The 25,053-nt window shown below is 39.6% G+C and overlaps 1 long non-coding RNA gene across 3 annotated transcripts in view; it reads left to right on the forward strand.

Moving 5' to 3' along the window:
* Positions 1-3,576: 3,576 nt before the first annotated feature.
* LOC138410439 (uncharacterized) overlaps positions 3,577-25,053 on the forward strand; it is a 119,768-nt gene continuing 98,291 nt past the window's right edge. For 2 of the 3 annotated variants that reach the window (XR_011243138.1, XR_011243137.1), the window contains exons 1-2: positions 3,577-3,995; positions 4,243-4,327. This is a non-coding gene — a long non-coding RNA (uncharacterized lncRNA). Of the gene's footprint in view, positions 4,000-4,242; positions 4,328-25,053 lie in introns of all 3 variants that reach the window. The other variant, XR_011243139.1, reaches the window with a different exon arrangement.

The following is a 25,053-nucleotide window of genomic DNA, read 5'->3' on the forward strand; positions in this document are numbered from 1 at the left end:
GGAGCTGATCGTGAGCTTTTCACCACTGCACCTATACATTGTGTGCACAATACGAGTGTTTGTATGTGTGTGTGTGTGTGTGTGTGCATTCAAATGCACAGAATCACAAAGTGTGATTAAAGTCATTAAGTAAATCAGCTTATTCATTGCATTTTATCTGTCAATTCCCGAAATGTCGTTCTGATTATTATAAGTCTGCAAACAACAGACTCAGCAGCAGCAAACCAGTATAACATGCCTCCATGTGGGGAGAGTCAGACCCTATTGTAAATAGTGATTGTCTCAATTATAGATGTGTGTGTGTGTGTGTGTGTGTGTGTGTGTGTGTGTTTGTATGTGTGTGTGTGAGTGTGAGTGTGAGTGTGTGTGTGTGTGTGTGTGTGCGTGTGTGTGTGTGTGTGTGTGTGTGTGTGTGTAGGTGTGTGTGTGTGTGTGTAGTCTTTATTGATCAATAAAATACTCAGGCCTGAGCTCAAGTGTAAATGTATTGTTTTTGTGGTCAGTTAGTTGGTATGTGCATGAGTGTGTACACAAGTGTGTGTTGCAGTATTAAGTCCACAATATCTGGTAAATCAGTCAGACACAGCAGACAAAGTACTATGTTAAAACTACACTGTGGAGCAGCAAGAAAGCTGAGATGGATGGGTAGGGTGGGGTCGAGTGGAGTGGTGCTCGGGGCGGGGGGGGGGGGGCTATTAAAGCATATAAAGTGAGAAAGGGAGGGAGGGCAAACGAGAGGAAATCATCAGGAAAGGGCTGTTGAACGGTGCTCAGATCAATACTAATAACCACACACAGAGAATGACTTCCTCTCATCTCTAATAACTCACACCGAGGAGGAGGAGAGGGATGGAAGTGTGCATCAAGAAGACAGGGGTGAGAGCACCGAGGCTGTTGGATAGGAGAGGCTAGGGAGCGGAAAAATATGAGAGTGAGATTCAAATTTTTTTCCGGTCTGCAATCTCTGTTGCTCTCTTGCTCCCTCGTTCTCTTTTTTTGTTTAATAAGAAGGCAGGGTGAACAGACGGCCATGTTTGAGGCACCACTTTATCACTGTGGAAACGCGTTGCCACCCATCTCCTCCTCCTACGGCCCTCGCTGAGCTAACAGAGCTTCAGTCATATTTGGAAGATTAAAGATGTGTGTTTGCGTGTTTGTGTGAGTGTGTGTGTGTGAGTGTGTGAGGAGTGTTGGAGTGCCATACAATTTGTGGTGGATTAGATTGTTCTAAAAGCATCTCTCAATAAGAGGCTGCTGAATGCGTTTGCCCTAATGGCCTGCCATTTTATATTTCTTTAATGAAGTTACAGAAGAGGAGAGGATGGTCAACCCTTCTGTGATCCTCCACACACAAACACACACACACACAACCATGCACATTGCTGTCCATTTTCTTTCCAAGCTGTGGTGCACACATTAACCTCAGCTACCTCTGGAGAGAAACTGAAGCAGCATAATGTTTCATCTCCTCAGACTAGAGCGCACAGTTCACCTGTTTGTGTGTGTGTGTGTGTGTGTGTGTGTGTGTGTGTGTGTGTGTGTGTGTGTGTGTGTGTGTGAGAACATGCCTGCACATCAGCTGAACTTACCAACACTGTATCAAAGCATAATAATGTGATCCCAGCTTACTTTACAGTGACAAACCCATTTTAGCTAGGGCTTCACAGCTTTAAAAAAAAAAAAAGTCAACACCTTGCTCAAACTCAAACAGATTCACGCATGGTGAATTGAAACTTCCTGATGAGAGAGAGTGTGAAAAAACATAGGGGCAGAATAAAGTCAGGGCTCGTCTGATGTCAGATGAAAAAAAAGCCATGCAGCTATTTCAATGTCGCCTATTGCGTGACATGTCAAACAGTGAATCCAGTTTCTTCTTTTTGTTGCCAAACGTGTGAACCTAGGGCAATAGATGTGTCACGCCTTCCCCAGTATGTTAAATCGTTGTTTGATGAACTCTTCAGTTCATTTCCAACAGGGTAAATATGTGCATTGGAGAGCAGACTTATGATTCCCAGATGGCAGATGGTTCATTGTCTGCTGCTACATACATTGAGCCAAGTTTTAGGCCTGAGCTTTCATAAGCTGGTCATTATGGTGGAACTCAAGAGCAGATGGTCCCCTCCTAAAGCCTCCCACAACTCATGTCTGTAGTATTTTCCATGCATTACTTTGCTAGGTAATGACCCTTGGGTAAGTTAAAGCAAAAGAGATGATAAGAATCTTTGCTTAAAAGGCAATATGTTGCAGTTAATTCATGTAGCCTTTGTTGAGCATGAATGAATTGTTGTTGTTTTATCCAGTCAATCTGCCCCAATAGGCTCCTTGTTCTTATAAACAAAACCTGAAAGAAAAGTTTAGACACTCTTAGGACTTGAATATTGGCAAAACTGGAAACAAAACTTCAATAACCCTGGACTAAACATTTATTTTTTAATGATATTCTGTTTTATATTATGATCTTTTGCAGCAAAGAAAAAGAGCTGGGCTTAGCCAGAACATTATCAATGAATTGTTGTGCAACCAAACTGTCTCCCTGCACCAAAATAACAAAATCTCAGGAACATAATTTTCCTTTACTTATATGTCTCAAAATTGTGTGAACAAGGTTCACTTCAACCAGGTAAGCGATTAAAAATGTCATTAAACTGAATGAGGCGTAAGAGAATCCCCCATCGATTAACCCTGATGAATAACATTATTCTGTTTATTTCCCTGACACACATTTTGTTGTCATCAGTCTAACCTTCTATAAGATATGTGCAGATCAATAGTCTACCCTTACCTATAGATTTTCTCTGGAGCTATCTTCAGATGGTGCTATAGCTTATCAAACAACAGTGATACATATCACCATTGACCCATCCTTATCAATTATTCAGCCCGAAGACCGTGGCCATATCTTTATATTTTGCTGCCATCAATGGCCAAATCTATCATTCCTGGCTTATCTGTCCCTCCGTCTCTCTGATATAGACTTAGCCAGAGCTTGCTGTTGCAAATTCTGAATGTTTTTGAGATGCATTGCTGCATGGCATGTGTGAAACAGACAAAGATGTAACAATGAAGATGATGTTTATCGTTTTGATTGTTGTTATTACTAATAGAAATATAAGGCTGAAGCTTTATATCAAACAGGGGAGCATCTGGACAGACAAATAACTGAATCAGTTGAAAATGCCATTGCTGTCAGAGCCCCTACATTATGGGATTCACTCCCCATCAAACTTAGACAGAGTAATTCTCTAGTTCCCTTTAAATCACTCCATAAAACTTTACATTTTCAAAAAGCAGAACCACTAAAAAAGATAAATACCATGAAGACTTGGTGGAAGGGTGTTCTATTTATCTCCTCAAGTTCAGTTATTTTATTCTAAAATACAGTTTATTATCATTGTTATTATTCATGTATCTTGAGACAAACTGAGAAGCCCTGTTATCAGATTGGGTGAATCTGATAACAGGTTCATTTTATGACAAGATGCTCTATATAACTTCAGAACTTGCCTGATAATCATCACACTTCTACATTTATTTAAAAAATCGAAGTATTTCTTTGATATTTGACAGGAAATAAAATACTACACAGCAAACATAAACTACTCATATTAAATTCGGCTTACTTTCTTTTCCAATTACGTGAACACATATAGGATAAACGGATTTCAATGTGTTGTACTGCAGCACTGGACTCCATCCTGGATCTAGGTGTTTGTAATGAACAGGTCATTGTTACTGTGAGGAGGCTGCAGTGAAGATGGACTGAATCAACCTTCCTCTCGGGGTTACTACTGTTGTTCAAACACGTGATTCACACCCTGAACGTTTATTGACAAGGAAGTAAAGAAAAAGAAAAGTGTGTTGGTCTCGGCCTGCTCTTCATTAAGCGAGCTAGCTAAAACGCTAATGGTAGCATTGAAATAAACAAACTGGGGGAAAACGTATGAAACACCCAGATTCCCGATGAAAGGACTCATTGCTGGAGACAAGGAGACACAGTAAGTAAGTGTCTGAAGTCAGTGTGAATTTGTGTGATAGTGCTTGAAACGTGTTAGTTCATTATCTGTTTTGCTAATATGCGGCTAGCTAACACCTACTAGCTTACCACCTGCTAGCTTACCACCTGCTAGCTAGGTAAGTGACGAGATGTGGAGGAAATAAATGTACCAGTGATATTTCACAAATTATTGTTGCGTTCTTGTTGAACCAGCTCTTAGTATTGATTTAAATAACTGTGGATTTAAGGTCAGATTGGTGAGGGTGAAGCCAACATGGAGGACTTCTACAATCATGCCACACTACAACAAGGCTGAGTACAGCTCCACAAACTGTGAGTTGAAGTTATTTCATGATGTGTGTTTGTGTGTCGGCCGCTGTGCAAATGTGGAGGTTGTGTTTAAACTGCTGATGAGTTTGTTGTGATCAGACCTTGGCCACAGTTAAACTTTTACTACAGTGTTCTCATGTGCTTTATTCATATCAGAAAAGTTTCTTGATTTGGCTGTAGGTTTCAGTTTTGTGTAATTCTGACATAGGGTTAAAGCTGGGCGATATGGATTTTTTTTTAATCACCATATCATTCGATATTTATATAGATCACAATATAAATCAAATCACTATTTCTGTCATTTCTGCTTTAAAATGGTAAAAATTAATGGTATGACTTGTCATTGTGGGAATATGCTTTTGACACAATTTGCAGTGCAAGGTACTCTTTTTCTTGTCAGGCTTTAAATACCCAAAATATCTCCTCAAAACCGAATTCCTTAGAACCTTCTTTTCAAAAATGTCCTCATCTTTTGAGTCTTGGGCTGTGTCCGTTGGGCTGTCTTCTTCACTAACGCTGTTGCTCGAGTATTTAACATTTTCTGTTGTCACTTCCTTGTACTTCTTTCCCACCCCTGATGTACTGGTGTCCACGGCTGCAGTAGCCCAAACGTTCTGTGTGCGTCAACCTAACCGGACGTGGCTGTAACTCTATTCCAGTCACGATTGGTTTGGCGCAGCACTATTGTCCTTATCATTGGCTGTTCGTGTTGTCCGTCAAAGCATAGACGGAATGAGTTCTATCAATCAAATTTTATGTTTTGTATGTAATGTGTTTTATGGAGAACTTCAGCAAAATAAGAGTATTTACAACATTGATTAGAATAAATAGGTTGTAACATAATGGAAAGTAAATTAATTAAAGAGTATGACTCTACACAACTGTCTTCTGAACTGAAATTAACACAAAAATGTAATGTTAAGGTTGCTGTTTTCCACTGCATCCAACTAAAGTGTGGATTCTATGACGGCAACCTTGGCTGAGCAGATTATACAACTTTAAAAATATAGATAACATCAAGGTTTATCATGAATAATCCTGACCTGTCTTTCATCTCAATATATTGGAGAAAAAATACAGTTTTTTCTGATGTCAAAGTCTTATGGATTGGCAAAGCTAGGTGCCATAGGAATATGTGAATATGAGACTACAGCCTACAAGGTTTAAAACTGTTGGTTGTTCTCCCGGTAATTTCAATGTGGTTTGTATTGGCAGGTATATGCCATTTGCTGAAGCTAAAACTTTATGTGACCTGTGGCTATGACTGTATTTTATCTGCTGATGAGTTGCAGTGGTTTGACCTTGGCCACTGTTGCACTGATGCTTGGTGTTCTGGCTGACATTGAATATTTCTGTAGACCATCAGCTTTGTATTTGCTGTTTGAGTTAAGTTGGCAACCTTTTCATCAGCAATGCTTGTGATTTTCTCTCTGTAGCAGGTTCATAGAACTAATTAAAATCACACTGATTGCACATATTTTGTATAATATGTAGAGCAAAAACCTCTCCTCTGTTGTTTCAGGTCTATGAATAGCGACATTGTTCTTTATTTTCTTTGCCTTATGTCTGGAAAATTATGTTTATTATGCTCTTCCGGCTACGACTTGGTGTTGCTTCAACTTTAATGTTTGCACTCATGTAAGTCATATTATGTGGACTACTGAGTGTTCATTCATGGTACAACATTTTGAATTGTCATACAAAGAAAACACAGGTGTCACTAATATCATGTGCAATGTCTCAGTTACATTAGGTGTCCCAGTGAACCATGACAGTGAACCAGCTACACAATACAAGAGCACTGAAACTGGCTCACCTAAAAATAGCTGATATGTTCTCTATGACACCAGTGCTTTTCCTGTGAGGACAAGTGCAAATGTCTGCCTTGGAAAAGGTCTTTGAGGTAACAAATATCCTGTATTACAAATTTATGTTGTTGGTCTCAGTGTTGATGATGACTAATTCTGCCTCAGTAACCCATTTAACTTGATCCCTAAAATCAATTTCATTTAGTTTTCAAAAGGTTTTTGTAAAACAAGAAACAAATTAAAAAGTCAACAGAGGTGAATGCTTTTGTAATTCTCTGAATGGGTATGTGTGTTGGCCAGACCAAACAGAAGATAAAGCTGAATGATTTGGGTTTTGTGTGTGTGTGTGTGTGTGTGTGTGTGTGTGTGTGTGTGTGTGTGCTTGCATGCGTTCTCACTCACATGTGTGAAGTGGGTGTGGATACAAAACTAATGGTGACTTATTAACATCATAATTCAGCCAGGCAGGACAACTAATCACAGAGACCTCAGATAGACCAGCCACCGGGGGTGATGGATGAAGCCTGTGTGTGTATATTTGTGTGTACGTGTTAGAGTTTGTGCGTGTGCAGCTGCATCCGTGTGTGTGTGTGTGTGTGTCTATGTGTGTGTAGTGATAAATGGGTTGTGTGGGGGTCCTTTCACACTGAGATGTCTCCTAATCAGTCTTAATGATTAGTCTCCATTGATGAGGTGCGTTGATGAGAATGGGATTGTGGGTGTAGGGCATGGTAACACCCCAAAGATATCCTGTCTCCTTCAGAATTTGAAGCTTGTGTGTGTTACTATGTCGTGTGTATGCATGTGTGTTGGCACATGCGCCACTGATTAGCATGTTCATATGTGTTTTTGTGTGCGTTCGATCTATCGTCTGTCTTTATCTCACAGAGGGCTGGGCAGAAACTGTCACAAGGAACTCTATAGAGAGGAGTGCATAGATGTCCCCTCTTCTGTCCTCTCCTCCTCTTTCTGTGTCTCCATCCATCTCTAGGCCTCCTCCCTCTGCAATGCCACTCATCCGTCTCTGGCCCAGTCAGGGCTGTTTACACTCATTTAGCTCCAACTGAGGGGCAGCCAGGGCAGGCCTTGGTTTGAGGTATTTATAGGCAGCGGGAGAATAAGAGCGTAAACAGGCAACAAAAGATGAGAGCAGGAAAAATATGGTGACATAATTTAGAGGAACGACATTTGACAGGAAAAAACAACAGGCCGATTTGGATTTAGATTCCTTGTCAGCGGCCACAAGCTGCAAGTATAGTCGGCAAGAACAAGATTGCCATAATGGCTTCTGCTCCCTTAAGCCTGAAGTTATTACAACCAATATAAGCAATGAAATTACATTGTGGAAATAATTTAGCACATCTGATAGGAGTTATTCTTAATATGGACATTTCCCCACCCTTCCTCGTTCTCTGGCTCTTCATCCCTTAGCAAGTGGTGAGGGCAGGCAGAAGAGAGGAAGAGACAAACTGAATTAGTGTTCTTTTCATCATCCGTGACCAGCGAGCTGTCTGATAACCCTGATCTCATTATGAACGCTAATTGTTAAGTTCTCCTTCCTCTCATCCTCTCTTCCCTTCCTCGCTATGACTAAAGACTCTCTCTCTCTCTCCCTCTCTCTTTCCCTCTTTCTGTATGTGTGTGTGTCTAAGTATTTACTTCCGTCCTGCTAATGGCACCAACTTCAGGGAGAGGCCTGATATCCATTTTTAGCATTATCATTCTGAGCATGGGCAGCAACATGAGACTTATGGTCTGCTGAATGCAGTCTGGCAAATCTTCCAGCTTTCACATTACAACCTCTAAGCTGTCTGTTTCCCCCAACCATCTCCATCCTGCTCTGCCTCTCCATCTTTCCATCATTCATACAGTCACTGGGTGCATTTCCGTTTATATACATGTGTGTAATTGCAGGAGGGGCATAATTGTTGTGCTGTATTTTACGCATCTTTATTTTTTCAGTCTCCCAAAAAAAATTTATTCAATTTACACCAAATATTTCTTTGTAATATATATATATATATGTATATACACACAACTTGTCTGCTGTCCTTGGTTAATCGGGCTGAAGTCCTAAATATGGGACAAGGTAACATCAGCCATGTTTTGATTATTGGTTTCCCCTGTTCTTGCTGTGAGTAATGACCACAACTTTTAATGGGGGTCTTACAAGTGTCCTGCTATTAATTAAAGCTTGATTGGAAGAATAAATTAATCTAGCTGTGGGCTGCCTGATCAATAACCCATATGAGGGCTCCATTAAGCACCAAGGGCTGAGCACTCTGTGGGTGATATGTGTGTTGAAGGAGTTAGCAGAGTCAAATGGGCCTCTCAGATTGCGAGTGATTTTCACCCCTATTAATCATAACAACCTCATCAAGTCCTGGGAGGCGTGTGTGTGTGTGTGCGTTTGTATGCGTGTGTATGCGTGTGTGTGTTTGCAGCCATCCATCCATTTGGGTGCTCCATGCAGCAACACAGACAATGAACAGATGGTATTACGCACATATCTGAATCTGACATTTTTCACTTGAATCACTGAAAACCTCTGCTGTGAAGCAAAGGCCAATGGCATTTTCTTATTTTAAAGTTCACTCAAATGAAATGTTAATCCATAGTCCAGCGTCAGTTTAATATGCAGGACAAACTTCAGGAAAATAATTCTGCTGGGGAGCTTCATAAAGGTGGTAAATATCAAAAAACGACTAATGATGAATCCACAAAAAACAGGTGAGTGGAGTTATATTTAAATTAATTTACAGGCTTTGATGTTCTAGTCTACGTTTCAAAACTGAACATAAAATGTGTATCAGATCGGTGAGGTTGAAATATAATTTCCATTTGATTCCGAGTCAATGGGACTTGAGCAATAAGAGTGCCTGCTAAATGAGAGTTATTGCATGATTGGTTTGCGTTCTCATTGAGCATGTGTTTCACAAATGATTACAATGTTTGCCACATTTCTGCCTCATAGCAAGAAGTTCAATTTGCATTTTGACTCTGGTTCAGGAAAAAAGCTCAGTTTTTAAATAAAAATGTTTTTTTAGCCCTGAGAACATGAATTTCCTTTGAAAGGTTAATGGTAGTCTGCCAATAAACAATACTGTATCTTCAGCACAAGTTGACATTTTGGCCTTTTGGGTCGGGAGTAGCATCAAAAATGGAAATGGTTCACTTTCTGTGTATCCACCCTGTTGACTTTGTGTACCAGACAAAATTGTGACCTTATCGTATCAGCAAACCATATGATTCATACTCTGGGGACCATAGTATCATAAATAGGGAATTTGATAGAGACACACACCTTAGTTTTCATCAACTAAACTGTAAGACAAGTAAGCCAGCACAATTAACCCTATTAAAAATGTCAGTTCATACTACTCTGCAATCTCACTTCTAAAAATAACACTGATTCTGCTGCATTTTTATTAGGGATGTAAGGTGAAAAAAACATCATATTTTCTCCCTCAATAAACGACTATGTTGCCTTTCTCAATGAGATGCAGAGCAGCTGAAACCAGCTGTAAGGAAAATAAACTCAATGACAGCAAGTGTGATTGTAAATAATGGCATTAGAGAAAAATTGAGGATAATTAAAAAACGCAAAATGAATCAAATTTGATATTATTCGGCTTTATCCAGTTCTGAAACAAATTCTCGGACACATCATACCTGCGCATAGTCTAACACTAAATGTGCTGTTGGACAGGTTAACATAATAGATGAGTCTTAAAAAATATTGTATATATGGACAGCGACAGAGTAAAGTTTGCATTGAGCTAGTCCTTTGTTCATGCATTTTGAGTGGCTGAAATTAAACAAAAGATGGATTCACAGGTTTGCACTTTTTCCCTGAGTAAACACTGAATTTAAATTTTTATTCAGCTTCAAAACAGTGTTTGATCATTTTAAAAGTCACTGGGTCCCCCAGCCCCTCACACACACACACACACCTCATGGAGACCTCATTTGGATATGCACTGGTCTGTTTCAGCAATATCACAGATTGGGGCTAGTCAGACTCACAGAAACCACAAGCAAACAGCAGTAGATGCTTGTGAATGCACTCTCGTTTCTCAGGAAGTGTTGCAGTGCTCGTTAGTCCGGTAAATTGTTTTTTTTTTCTTCGTTTTTTTCTACCCCTCTTGCTAATGATTCATTTGTTGTTGGAGATGTTTTCCTTGTAGCCTGAACACACCGCTAATCAAAATCCCTGCTTTAATTTCATTCCAGAATTTTAAATATGCCCCACACAGTTTCCAGATGCAAATACAGTACTGGCTCTGTTTCCTTTCCTCTCCTTTGTTCTGCATGGCTTTCCATTTGAGAATAAAGAAACCAATAAACCCAAGTCCATTTTGGGCCATGCATAAATGAATTTCTTACATAAAGATGTCAGGACAACCATTCTCTCTTTCTCCCAGTTTATTCCCTCTTTTTGTATTGTGAGAGTGTGCATGTGTGCAAAGTGCGTGTCTGCCATTGTGTGGCTTTGCACGGTTAAATGGAAAACCTCGCTTGGTTTCCCCTACCTCATTATTTGATAGACCAGATGAGAAATAGATTTATGATTCCGATTAATAACGTTAGCCAGAGTTCATTGTTTCCGCCAGTCAGCCGAACAACTTCATATCAGTCCCACTAATGCTTCTGAAACACCAGCGCTGTGTGTTTAATAATATCATTGTTAGAAAAGCCATTCGTTCTCATTTGAGCAGCAAGTCTCATTTGGTTGGATGGAGTAGCTCTCCACCTCACCAATCCTGCTGAGACTACAGGGAATACCAGGCAAATGAGGGATAGAAATAGCAATATTTCTACCAGCTCTGTGTGCAGAACCCAAAGATTCTGAGTCATAATGTGGGGAAAAAAATGTACTGAGAGAATATATTGACGACACACACTCACTTTTCTCTCTGTGACCGTCTACAGTTTAATCGTCAGTTTGTTTGAAATGACCGCCACAATATCAACACTGTTGACCACATAATGAGCAATATTCTTCATTGAGTAAAATCTTTCTTCATAGCTGCGCACATTAATTAATTAATTCAGTCCATCATGCCTCTCTTTCTCTCTCTCTCTCTCTCTCCCTCTCTCTGTCATTGGACACATCTGTAAACTCAGACTGGGTAAAAACAACAGAATTCGTAAACTAAGCAACTGTATAGTGAACAGGAGGAGGTGGCGGTGTTCAACACTTCCTTAAAAACATCTGTACTTTGCTGGTACAGCTGTCAAAGAGGTATAATTTTGCATTCTATGTGGTATTAAAAGCTCTCAAAAGGTCTTGAATGTAACTCAGTGAACCCTGCAGAAACAGGAATGAAGCAATAACGCTGCTGATTTTATTAGCTGAGAAAGAGCACATTCGGTTTCACTTTTGCAGAAACAGAGTAAGACGTGAAGTCCAAGTGTAGCTTGCCTAAAGTTTTTCTTTTTGAGGTCACATGCTTTGAGAGACTGTGGCCCCGAGCCACAGCTTTGAACAAGGGTGTACTCTAAACAATAAATGAATGTGGCAGCGAAGGAGCTAATCGGCCAAACGGTGCTGGTCACAACGGGACACCAGCTACCCTTAATCATCAAGCTGCAGCAAATTAATTACCACAATCATCTACCTACGGCAAATTAATTATCACAATCAATCACCACAAATTAAACTGGGCCTTAAAATAGCCCCGCGGTCAACAGGCAATCAGCACCTCTGGTCTGCACCCAGGGCGGAAGGATCGTGTGCAAGCAAATATGCCTCCACACCATTGAAGGCAAACATGGAAGCATTTATACCCAGTCCACAGGCATTTTCATGTGTGTATATGTGCATACAAAATCATACACACACGTAGAATAACAACAAATTTAATATCATCAAGACTGACCATAATTATAGCTGCTATAAAGAAAGGTGTGGGGGGGAATTAAGACAAGATTAGAAAAACAAAGTTGATTGGACAAAATAAAATAAGATCAAAGATAAAACACTGGCATCGGTTTGACTTGAAATAAAAAAACTAGTCAAACTTGCAAAACATACAAATATTGTGTTCAGCTAATCAGGCTATTGTCCCCATCATGCAGGGGAAAGTCACTAGTATGTCTGTCGCTTGGCCACATGGTCACTTTGTTTCTGGAGCAGAATTTGAAAACCATTTGAAAGTTTTTCAAAAAACTTTAAAGCTTTTTAATCAGTAAAGTGTTGCCTTTTTATACTTTGGGTTTCTTGAGGGAAATTTAACAACTTGAAATTGCCATTGCACCAAATGATTTCCTCCTGAGATTGGGAGTATCAATCTCCTAATGACTCTTGTGTAGTAATGTTTTCTTCCATGAGCACATTTTATCTCTGTGTCTCCGTAACTTGTAACATGTGGTGTTTGTGTGTGATTTGCCAAAGGTGGCTGGTTGATGAATAAAAACCTACAGGCAAGCAACAAGATAAAACGATTTTGTGTTTAATTCACTGAGCATTTTGAAAGCTAGAGCCCAAATGCTTGCAGACAAAATCGGCAGATATTAAATATGATATATGGCATATCGGTTTGTTTATGTATGTCAATATTTGGCGATATGAAAACAGCCTTAACCCTAAAGATTAAACCTAGATTTGACCCCAAAAAATCCATATTGGTTTCTATTGAAAACTGTTAGAATGTGCATCTGTGTTTTAGCAGCTTAACTGTTTTGATTGTTTTGACTTTGATAATCCTATATACCTTAGAGTGGGGTCAAATATTGAAATAAAGTCTATTTGATTTAGTAGATAAAGATATACTTAGTGCTGCACTGTGTCATGCTGGTATTGTATAGTTGCTGTTTGCTTTAAAAGAGTGTTTTTAACTGAGCTGGACATATGTGTCCCAAGCTGGTTTTCTGAATCAGAACAAAGAATATTTATTTGTTCTCTATCAGCAACAGAATATAAAGCCAGATCCATATCACATCTTTTCTTTCACGTCACCAGTTGCTTTTTACAGGTTGGCTGTTAAAAATCCCCCATTGCTGTCTGTCATTAATGGAGCCATTTTTTAATGCACAATATTAGGAGCCAGTGAACCACGAAGATGCACAAACAAGTAAATAGCAGCAAGCAGCCTCAATTAATGATAAATACACTGACAGCACATGCTGGCAAATGATGTGAGCAAAGATGCTCAGGGTAAAAAAAATGTTTTCAGCATTTCAGGTCGACCACACTTCTAAAGTGCTGCTGCTGGTTAAAATCTCAAATAGAAATTCAGTGTTTTGCTCACAGGAGAAAAAAAATAGGCCGTCCAAATTCTGTCCAAATCTTCCTGCCACAGGAATCCCTTACTAATATTTCCCATCTCCTTTCAGGATAGATAGAATATAATTTTAAAGGAAATATTCAAGAATCAGTGTAAAGTAGGCTATTTGTTTTTCTCAAAGCAGAGCAAATCGTACACATGACAATCCAGGATAGAAACATGAAATCACAATAGCGGCATGCCCAATTCTTTCCTAATTTGCATTTCAAAGATAACTTGCAGTCTCTTTTTATGGCTTGGTAAAATTGTAATTAACCTAAGTTTTAAGTTTTTGTCAGATTTTCTTCACAGGGCTTTTAGTATGTATAAATATTTATTTAAAAATAGTGCTGAGTCTGGTTTAGAAGGGACAGATGGCAGAGGTAGAGAGGTTTGTGTATCATCACCATAATACAAACAAATTTATACCCCACACCAGAGTCAATAATACAAAACACAGACAAAGTACCAACAATAAAGTTTGGTGGTAATTTGCTGTATAGCATTTGTATCGTACACGATTCTTTTGTAAGTAATGCTCTGGTGTGTTACACCATATTGAGAGATAAATCATTCTGTGACAAAGCTGAAAGAACCTTGACTCCATTATTCAGTTAACTCCTCTTTACAATCCCAAGAGCTGTCCATGGATGACCGTGTGCTCTACAGGAGATCCTACTCCACTCCTCCTCCTTCATTCCTCCACCTCTGTACTGTCTACTCCTCCTCTTCCATCTTGTCCTACCGACCCTCTCGTCCATCCCTTTATCCTGGTCCACCTGATTTCCCTTTTCTCTGCTTCCACTGACTCCTTCTCTGTCTGTCTCAATAGCTTACCCCTCTGGTGTCTGTCCCTCTCTTTAATGTGTGTCACTCACTTTTTGTCCCTGCCACTCTCACTATCTCTGTCACTCCTCCTCTGTCTCTCGTCTCTGCTCTCTGCTCGGCTCTGTTGATCTCTTGGAAGCTGAGTAGACACTGTTCAGTTCCTGTGGGACCTGGGTTAGCCATATTGTGTGACACCCCGATGGCGCCTACAGGCAACTTAACACACACACACACACAGACACACACACACACACACACACACACACACACACACACTCTGCAAAGACATAAACACAAGATGACTCGTCTGCATTTCTCATACATAGACATGTGGGCAAATTTAAGTGCAGTTTTTATTTAAGGTGACTGTCCATGTCTTTGCGTGCCGTTTTTGTGTTTTATGATCTATATAACCTATGGCATGCATGCATCTGTGTGTTTGTGTTTGTGTGCCAAGGATTAAAGGGAAGACTTCATTGTGTGGGGGGTCCCTTGATGGCCTTTAGCCCTCATCTGGGCATGCTTCAATACCACAGTCTGATTGGTCTCAAACTGTCCTGACAGGAAATCCATCTGTGTGTGTGTGTGTGTGTGTGTGTGTGTGTGCGTGTGCGTGTGCGCACAGAGAGGGATGCATCTGGATGACAGCTAAATTGAATGCCAGGGCCAACAAGGCCACAGGATCACAATGAGAGAGATGAGGACAACGCTGCACAGAGAGAGACTAGGAGAGAGAGGTTGGCACTAAGCCCAGGGGTGACATAGAGAGACAGTTGTTGGGAGACGTGTGTGTGTGTGTGTCTGTGTCTGTAATTGATTGAGTTTTAATGTGGTCCCTGATGAGGAGTCACTGACATCAGGGGGAGGAGAAAGAGGAAGGAAAGAGATGAGGAGATGGGGGAAAAAATTGTCTTCTTCAAAGTGAGATAAAAAAGGATAATGCATGCTGCTCTGTCAGTGAATCCTTTTTTAATCTTTTGTCCTGATGCTTTTTCGGATGAGCCTGTCACTCAAAACTTTAATGAAAGAAGTGTGCTGCCTCTGGAATTAGAGCTGCAACATGCCAGTTAAGAACTGTGATGATGTAACTCAATTGTTTTGATAACTGATACATTTTTCAAGCAAAAACACCCAAAACATTTGCCTGGGCAAACAAAGATGCCTGAAGCTGTCACCTTAGTCTTAGAAATAGATAAAAAAACTCAGTATATGTGGCCCTGTCTGTATTCCATTCAAATGAGCAATTGAAGATAGTTAATGTTAATGCTTCTGGAGTTAAATGTACCTGCACCGTGCATCAGGGTAAATGTTATGACTGCATTTTGTATGCTGAAATTAAGTCCTGAAAATCTTAAAATAACTCATATCTTCAGGGTCAATAAATTGTCATATATTTCCTCTTTTTAACCAATGTGATGTATTCCATGGCAAAACGAAAGTCTATGAAACCCTGAAGCCAGTGTTTGCCTCTACATTGACACCACCTACACACTTGCCTGTTGAGCAAAAGCCTATTTTCAGCAAGTCAACCTCTCATTAAACTTTATACACCCTCCATGCTTCTGTACAAGAAAGTAAGTAAAATCTTCCCCCCAGTTTTCTCCAAAAACAGCCTTAATCGAATTAGAGAACCCATATTTTGTTTTTGTTCATGTTTGAGGTTTTCTTTGAATTATTATTTCTGTCATGTTTTTTTCAGTTTGCATCCTATCATATCTGCTTTGGGCACGTTGCCTTATACTGATTCAGGATTTGTGTGTGTGTGTGTGTGTGTGTGTGTGTTCTGTACATTTTGTAACTAACTGTAAAACATGCTGGGCTGTAAAAAAAACAAAAAAACATATGGCGGTGGAGATTTTTGTGTTTGTGTGTGTTTATGATGCAACACAGAGTGTACAGTTTCTCCATCACAGAAATCCTTGATTCAAAGGGGAGGCATTTAAAAAGGTTTACCCACCAAACTCATCCTTTGAACGTTTGTAGAGATTTGACATAGTCTTTTTCTTTCAAATTAAATGTGTCCACTGAAATTCAACATGATAAAACAATAAAATATAAACAATTTCAAGGGAGTGAAAACTTTCCATAGAATCTGAACACAAGTTTGTTGATTTGATATAGATCTCGTTAGTGTTTGGCTTTCAGATGTTCCGGTACCAATACCAGCATCAGAAATGCCTCTGATAGGGCTGAAAATGCTGGGACTGGCACTGGTGAGTTTACGAATCCAAGTATCAATCAAATACTACGTATATTCGTTTTACCTAGATAAATCTTTTCCACGAAATCCCTACTTATTTGCCAATCCAAAACAGCTGTTGCACTGAGTTGCCATAGAGAATCAGTTGCTTACAGCTGTTAAAATATGTAATACATTTTTATTGCACTAGTATCAGATTAGCATTCAGTATTGGCCGAATCGGGAACGGAAATGTTAATTGAAAATAGTATTGGAACATAGTTTTGCCTTCTTCGATCCCAGATCCATGTAATCGCTTTTGTGTTTTGTGAGACAGTGTAGCTCACAGCACAAAGAATTACTTTTGAAGTGATTTCCAGCCCTGGCCTTCATTTTATCTAATGTCCACTGACAGCCTCATTGTGAAGTGTATTTTCCTCATGCTGTCTTTTCTTTAGTGGGTACTGCACTGTGTTTTTTTCTCTCGGCTGCAGTATTCAAATACTGTATAGGGCAGGTTTCCTGAAATGAAACTGACTGTGGAGCAAGTTATTTTCTTCACCTGATGAGAGTTGCCTGGGAGTTTTGTACATTTTGCTTCAGCTGGAGTTTGTCAGTGGGCTCCACTACACTGATGTAGCCTGTCTCTGGGTGATGGGGGCCAAAGTATCCACCAAAAATGGAAAATGGACTGCTTTTAAACAGCACTCTAGTCTTAGTAAACACATTTATAGATCCATTACTGGATTGAGCAGCCACCAGGAGCAATTTGGGGTCCGGTGTCTTACTCAAGGACACTGGTCAGTGTTTCGATCACAGGCGAAACACTGACCTGATGGTTACTGGATGATCCGCTCTTTCTCCTGAACCACAACAGCTTAATGTCCAATACACAATCACTGTTGTTACTCATGTAAAACTTTATGGGCATGTAGACCTGAATTGCTTTAAATAGGAACATAAGACAGTGTGAGACAGGTAACTGAAAATATTGCTGAAAAAAAGCACCTCAAACTCGTTCCTTTTTTAAAACATAAACATCTGCACTGTGCCGCTGCGGTTGAGATGTGCTCTTTCTGTTCTGTCAGGATAACTTTATTCACAACGTGTATAAATAGTTTGGGAATTTGTGAATAATCCAACTGACGAACTAAAAGTTCTTAAATCTGTTTTTCTTCACATTCCAATATTGTACAACCAAAATCCCTACCTGAAATTTTGAGATATATGCTGCCAGATTTGACTTCGAATTTAGCTGATTTCTTTTTTTGTTTTTTGCTAATTGGATTTTTTTTGAGGAGTTTTGGTAAACTGCTCATTTTTCTTAGTTCACCTCATTAATATCAGCCTCACATGTTCTTATCTTGCTTGGTTCGTATTCCTGTACATATGTGGTCTTTCTCTCTCCCTCGCCTCTCGCTACTGTCTTCTTCCTGGTGTCTTTCTTTCCATGTATCGCTTCCTCTCCCTTTCTCCTGGGTTGTTAGCGAGCGTCCAAGGTCAACCACACTACTGTTGAGCTGAGCCTTGATACTGACAGAGCCCTTTGATGTTCTCAGAGAGAGGAGGGAGAGAAAAAGAGACGTGTACGGTTGGAAGAAAACAGTGAGAGTGAGAGGGATATCTTGGGAATGAGAGAAGGGAAGAAAGGAGAGGAGCGGGGGGAGGAATGTGAAGTGAAGAAATTAAGCAAAAAAAGATGGAGCCAAGAAAAGAGAGAGACCATTCAGGGGCATGAGAAGTACACATTTGAAAGAGAGCGGAATTAAAAGTTTTGATCTTGTGTATTTTTCACATACCAATGCAAAGCAAACACTTTATTTGATATAGGGCTGCTTCTGGTTTTTTCGATATTAGTAACACAAATCCAGTGTCTGTTCAGAATGTACCTGTCAGTGGGGGCTGATTGCTTGAACTTCATTATTTCACATTTGACTCTCCACTTCTTAGGTCTTGAGAAATACATCCTCCATGACACTTCCTGCTCCTGTAATGACTAATGGTGTAGAAAGGGCTGTCAAATTTTTATTAGATATACCCAACTGATTTTGGCAAACTAAATAACTTTGACATCTCCCTGACATCCTGTTTTTGCTTTTTTGAGCCTTGTTATGATAACAGGCAAATGAATGCTTTCTTTGACAGTGAAGATGTGGAAAGGCTGGGAGATTAAACAATAATTATTACAATGTAATTTTCCTTAGTAGCAATATAACAAAATTTAAACAAATCTAAATGATGTGTTTTGTGCAAAGAAAGTGCAATGAACGTAACACATAAAAACTTAAAATGTTCTTTGATAATATTTTTTAATATGTTTTGCTGTTTAGTAAGTGTTCTTTATTTTCTGCTCATAGTCAAAAGTTTAAACCTCAGTTGACCATGTCTGGTTTCTTCAACTTTCACAGAGAGCAAGAATCAGCCTCTAAACCTGAGAGGAATAATGATTTTTTTCAATTTATCCCAATAATTAAGATAATTGTTGATATTGACTGATGACATTTATGCTTATATTGCCCAGCCCTGCATAGAGGTATGTCATCATCTCAGAGTAAAGGTAAGATGGGCTAGCCGGCAGTTATTCAATTGACGATCACAGATAATAAAATTGCATTGCTCAGAGAAGGAAAAATACTGGAGGGAACATAATGTATGTAAATGAGCACTTACCTAAGAAATGCTGACACTGCAGGTAGGGTTCACTGACTGAGAAAGCAGGAAAACATTTTATTGACATGGGCAACCAGCTGCAAAGTATTCATCCAGCTTTACGGGTTAGCAGACAAGGGCAAGGTACACCAGGGAGATTGCACTAGATAAATAGAAGTAACTCAGAGGCATCAATGTAATTACCATGTTTGCCTGTGTATACTTTTGAAAACGTTAAAAATCAATTAACTTTGAACAAGATATTGATCCCGTGGTCAATGTCTTCACTAACATAAAAATTGCTGCTACCTTGAAAAACTACATAAAAATAACAAGAATATTATGTGAAATCTCTATGAAAACTATAAAAAAAAAAAATTCAAGAAACTTCAAATTTGTTGTTGTATCAGGCTTAACATTTATAAAGGGGACACTTTAAACTTTAAAATGACCAGGAATAACAAGAGGGGCACTTTTTTGGTTACAGGGGCCTTATTGATAATGTTGTAGAAAATGTGTCTACATTTACTGATAATGGAATTATTATTATTTGGAATTATTTGTTTTTAGAAAATGTAAAAATTGTAATTGTTATTCGTCTGTAGAGGAAAGGTTGGAAGAATTGTTTGCATATCAGAAGTTTTTTATTTGTGGGTATTTTTACAGAGATTTATTGAATCTCAACAAGCACAAAATGACTGAATTTATCGATGCAATGCATAACTGTGAATATCCAATTGTGTCAAAACCCAGCAGATTAACATCACACTGTGCCACTTTAATTGTCAATGTGTTCTCAAAAAACAAGCAATATCAAGATCTTTGACCATTTACCAGTCCCTGTGATCTGTGGCTGTGAAGGTAATATGTAAATATGTGACGGCTGAAAGTGAGTGAAGCAGAGGAAGCTGTGGATGCATTTAGAAAACAGGAAAGCATTATATGTAGAAATTGATATTGACAAAGCCATGATGCAATTCTGAGTACATTTACAACACTTTGAACAAAAACCTGTCCAATATAACAATAAAACAGGGAGCAAACCTATCTCAGTCTGTGGATTAAAGGGGTGCCTGAACAAGAACAGTGTATAGACAGTTTCTGTGATGATAATATCTTCCCTGTCTGTATTCAAAGTAATAATTAAAGTATGTGCGCTATACTTTTCTTCAGTATGTGTTTGAAGGGCTATATCTTTCACACACGTCTTTCTATATGGGTGTAAACCTATAGAAAGTAAAGCTGAGACATGGAATGGAATATCTATTATTTTATTTCTAATTTAAAAAAAAGTTCAATAACTCGTAGTCTTGACTGCAGATGTGTCATGTTTTTGCCTTTTTATTTTGGTCTACATTTTTAAAAATAGATTTAATGTGTTATACTCAGTTATACCCAGTTTTATACTCAAAAAAACAACAATGTAGCTCACTTGATGAAAATAAATGAAATTGAAGGATCAGTGCTGAGAAGTTGTTCATTTATCTGATGTAAATGAATAATTAAGAATCAAATCAAATCTAAATGATTCCATTCTGTATGAATCAAAGTAATATTGAATTGGGAGAACAACGTGATATCCCACCCGAGTATGAGTATATGCAGGAAAGACGAATGCATATGGATGAGCACACACCCCTGCTGAAGAGTCTCCTGCTCTTACCCACTAATCACTCGTCTTCTGTAATTTACCATTACACACTACAATGGACACGGCAATGTAGTGAGTGATAACAGGACAGCAACGGGGAGAGGGTGAAAAAGAGAGCAAACAGAGAGTGAGGTAGTGGAGATAACAAGGGAGCTCACTGAATAAATGGAGACAACAAGAGAAGCAGTTCTGAAAAAAAAGATGAATCACAAAGAGCTACAGAAAGTTGGAGAAGTACAAGCAAGAATAGTAAAGTTCAGTGGAAAAAAATGGCAAACAAACCGCAGCCATTGTGGGTGAGGAAGAGAGACAGGTCGAATAGTATATCTGTGGGTGAAGCCCAAGCCTATTAGAGTGTATTAGCCTGTGGCTGATGTATGGAGTGTTGTCAGGGATATGAGGTTTAGATAGGCCGCAGTCTGGGTTAGATAGAGTTTGTGTAATGGAATCCAGTCTCATATCACTTGTGATGGGCCAGGGAGGGTGGGGCTAATTCAATTGCCTCCTTGCACACCTCAGAGATTGGTCTGGGGCTCGAGGATAAAGGATGGACTGTTTTACAGGTGAGTGCATGAAGTAAATCTATCAGTCAATCCAAATGCTGTTTTTATTCTGATAATTTGTGGTCCAGTGCTCCGTGATCACCATTTTAAGAGACACAGCAATCGATTTCTATTGTGCAAGACCTTCAGAGGACCCCCAAATGATTTGAACACAGTCTTTGGTTCTTATAAGGAATTGTATGCTTCTTGAAGGGCTTTGTGTTTCCTTGATTTTAGTAACTTCTTGTGCTTTTTGTCAGTTTAAGACAGTCAACCACAAACAAATTCTTCTTAAAGATCAGTCACAGTTTAACTTCACTCACTGCTGAGATATGCAAGTGGAGGATGCTTCTATAATCCAATATAGGATGACAATGATTTATATCTAAATATGGGAATAATGGTTAACATTTCTAGACTGTTTGTCTTGAAATACATTTATAGTGTTGATCTCAGACAGAGATACTTGACAAAAGATTGAAAAAGAAAACTCTGTTCCATTCGAAGATGTGAAACCAAAATGGCAAATGCAATTAAAAGTGGGAAGTTACACACACTTGGAGGTATTTCAACATGATTGGAAAGGTGCAAATATAATCTAATGGAATATAGTTTTTTCAATTCAGTTTTATTTGTATTGCACCAAATCCTAATATAAATTATTATACCGTATCTCAAGGCACTTTACATAGAAGGTCAAAAATATCACCCATGTTACCCCATCCATTTACTTTGTTGGGCTACAGCTTCATAGGAGTGGAAAAGAAATGAGAAATTCTTTGCATGAACCTTCCTCAGATGTTTTCAGCACTTTCTACTTTACTTTAATCCCTTCAAGCTCTCAGTGTAACTTTTGCAAAGATGCCTGGAAAAGAATACAGTTTGAAACTGTTAATTTTTTTTTTTTACCATATAACTCTATCTTGAATAACATCTTACTCACCAAATTCTGGATAAACTGGTCCCACCGTTTCTGAAAGCACACAGTGGGAAAGAAAGTCAGCCAAGATTCACGCAGGTTCAGCGTGTCTGTAGATACTTTCTAATGAGCATGTTATTAAAGTAACTAAAGCCTCACTGTATGAGACATCAAACAATTGTGAAAGTTGAAGCGGATCATGCTGAGACCATTGCTGCAGGCAGCGTGACTCTACATTCACACCTTATAAAACATAAAGGTTGTGTGTCGGGTGGTAGAAAAACATCTGCTCTCTAATGGATTTAAAATGAACAGCTCTACATTTGTATAGCTCCTCGGTTTCTTCGGTGCACATCATGTTAGCAGTTGTCTAATCGTTGTGTAGTATTTGCTTGCAGCACGCTGTGGGGCACAGACTAAAAGCAAAACAAAGCCAGACTATTTGCTTGAAATTCTGCTGATTGTATTACTGGGGCAGATAACATTTATAAGTAATGCATAGGCCTTGAGGAGAGGCAAACCTGGCCCAGTATCCCAACTAGTCCCTGAGATTGTTGCATCTTCTCAGCATTTTGTTTTTCTCCTGTGAGTCTATTGACGTGGGTAGACCTAGGCTGTTCTCTCCATATTGATCAATGCCACCGCTCCCCCTTCCCTGTTCCCTCCCCTAAATATCCCTGGACACACCTCTCTCCTGTCGTTGACCTCCACGCTCATCTCCTCCTTTGGCTCTGCTGCTCTTCATCTTTCTCTCAATACTTTTTATTCACTCTGTTTACCCCCTCCCATCATTCCCTCTCTTCCTGCTCTCCTTTCCCTTCCTCCAGCCTGTTGTCTGCTTTCTGCTCTCATCAGCCCAGTGAAGAGGAAATCTGTTTATGATGACGGCTAGGGGACTATCTGCCTCCTCAATAACTAGGCTTTATTGTAACCCCATAAAACTCCAGGAAAATGGGCTGAGGATGATATACAGTGCTGTGTATGTACGTATAACAGCGTGGTCTGCATTTTGCCCTGGCTTATGGCCGTACAGGTATATTTCCTCATGTGTGGATGCTAAGTGCTAGAGTGAAACTGCTGCTATTGATGTTAATAGTGAACAGAGGAGGCATGGAAAAGCAATGGTACAACAGAGAGATGAAGTGAGCTTTAGGGTGGAGGACAGCTGAGTAGGGAGGAAAGGGAGCCACTAAATGCTAACCCTTATTGCCCATAGTCCCCCGTTTCCATCCATTTTTCTTTCACCCAATCATTCACTTGTCCCTCTAATCAGTGAAACTCTGTTGGACCATTGGATTCTAAATGGAGCTGCAGATTCAGGCCCCAAATCCCCCTGATGGATCCTCTATCTGTATGGAGACACACACACATGCACACAAATCCAGCTTCCTTAAATGACATCTGACTTTGTAGTGGCATACTGGCAGACAGCGGAGTGACAGAGCTTTCCGACGGCATAAAAGTTATCTGCTTGAACCCTTTGATGGTCAAACAGCGCTGAAAAGTGATCCACTCACACTCAGAGAACAAGTGCCTCGTGGGTGCTCTCCTGTGTATTGTGTAGTGATTCAACAGAAAGGGCAGCCAGACATCATAGACAGATCTTACAGTGGTTGGTGTGTGTGTGTGTGTGTGTGTGTGTGTGTGTGTGTGTGTGTGAGAAAAAGGCAGAAACAGACAAACGAAATGAATGACAATGCACACAAGTGAGCAAGCAAGCGCTGCATTGCATCCTTGGTCTGTTTTCCAAAACATAATCTGACAGCGTGTCCACTTGAGCTATGTTTTCCTCTGCAGGAGAAAACAAAACAGACTCAGAGGTGTGCTGCTCGCAGACAGCAAGTCTCCCTGGATCAGATCCATCAGCTCATTGACTTCAAAGAGGGAGAGAAATATTGGTTGGCTACCATGGGCTCATCTACCACCAAGCACACTCCCCACTTGAGGGGAGCAGGTCAGAGCTGCTGATGTTACCACAGGGAGCAGAGACGCTAATCTGATTGGATGCTGAGCTGAGAGATGCTAATTTGATTAGACAACAAGACAGAGTGTTACGTGAGAATACGGAGATTCAAGCTTTGAACATATCACAGGCACCTCGACTGTGATTTCAACACACCATGAGCTTGTATGCGTTACATGGGAATAATAAAATACCTGTGTAGCACAGCATGACTCTGCAGGTTTTGAGTCAGGCAAGCTAGTGAATGAGTCACTGATGAAACGGTCAGAAACTGTCTTTTACCAGCTAAGCTCATCTCATGCACTCATCAGGGTCAGTATATTTAGTAGGGTTGTAACCTGCAACAGCACCATCCGCAGATGATCTCCATGGTGAGCTCCCAATTCAAAATAAACTTTACATGTCTCTGACTGTGCAGATACTGTTTTCATATCACAGATGATGAACAAAAGGAATTAAAATAGGAATCTTACAGGTCAAACATGAGACTCATGAGAGTTTAGTGTGAGGCAGCTGCTGTGCAGGTGTACTGGACTGTACTGTAAGTGGTAGGAGGCTCTGACTAATGTATTTTTCATTATCATAGGCAAGGTGCGTTGAAAAAAGAGGTATTTATAAAATCATCAATCTATCTATCCATCCATCATCGATACCGCTTTCTCGCTTTCGGGTCACAAATCCCAGCGTAAAGAAGGCGAGAGGCTGGGTACACCCTGGACAGGTCTCCAGTGTATCGCAGGGCTGACATACAGAGACATACAGCTAAGGTCACATCTGAAGTTAAAAAAGAAAATCTATGGACAAGTGTTTCTTTACTACACATTAATGAGATATTACTGCCCCTGTAAGTTCTGAATGATGAATGTTTTTGTCATTATACTTGTCTGGTCTTTTGTGAGTCAGTCTCTTAATGTGTGTGTGC

This window comes from Paralichthys olivaceus, chromosome 6 (genome assembly GCF_024713975.1).
Source record: "Paralichthys olivaceus isolate ysfri-2021 chromosome 6, ASM2471397v2, whole genome shotgun sequence".
NCBI lineage: Eukaryota > Metazoa > Chordata > Actinopteri > Pleuronectiformes > Paralichthyidae > Paralichthys > Paralichthys olivaceus.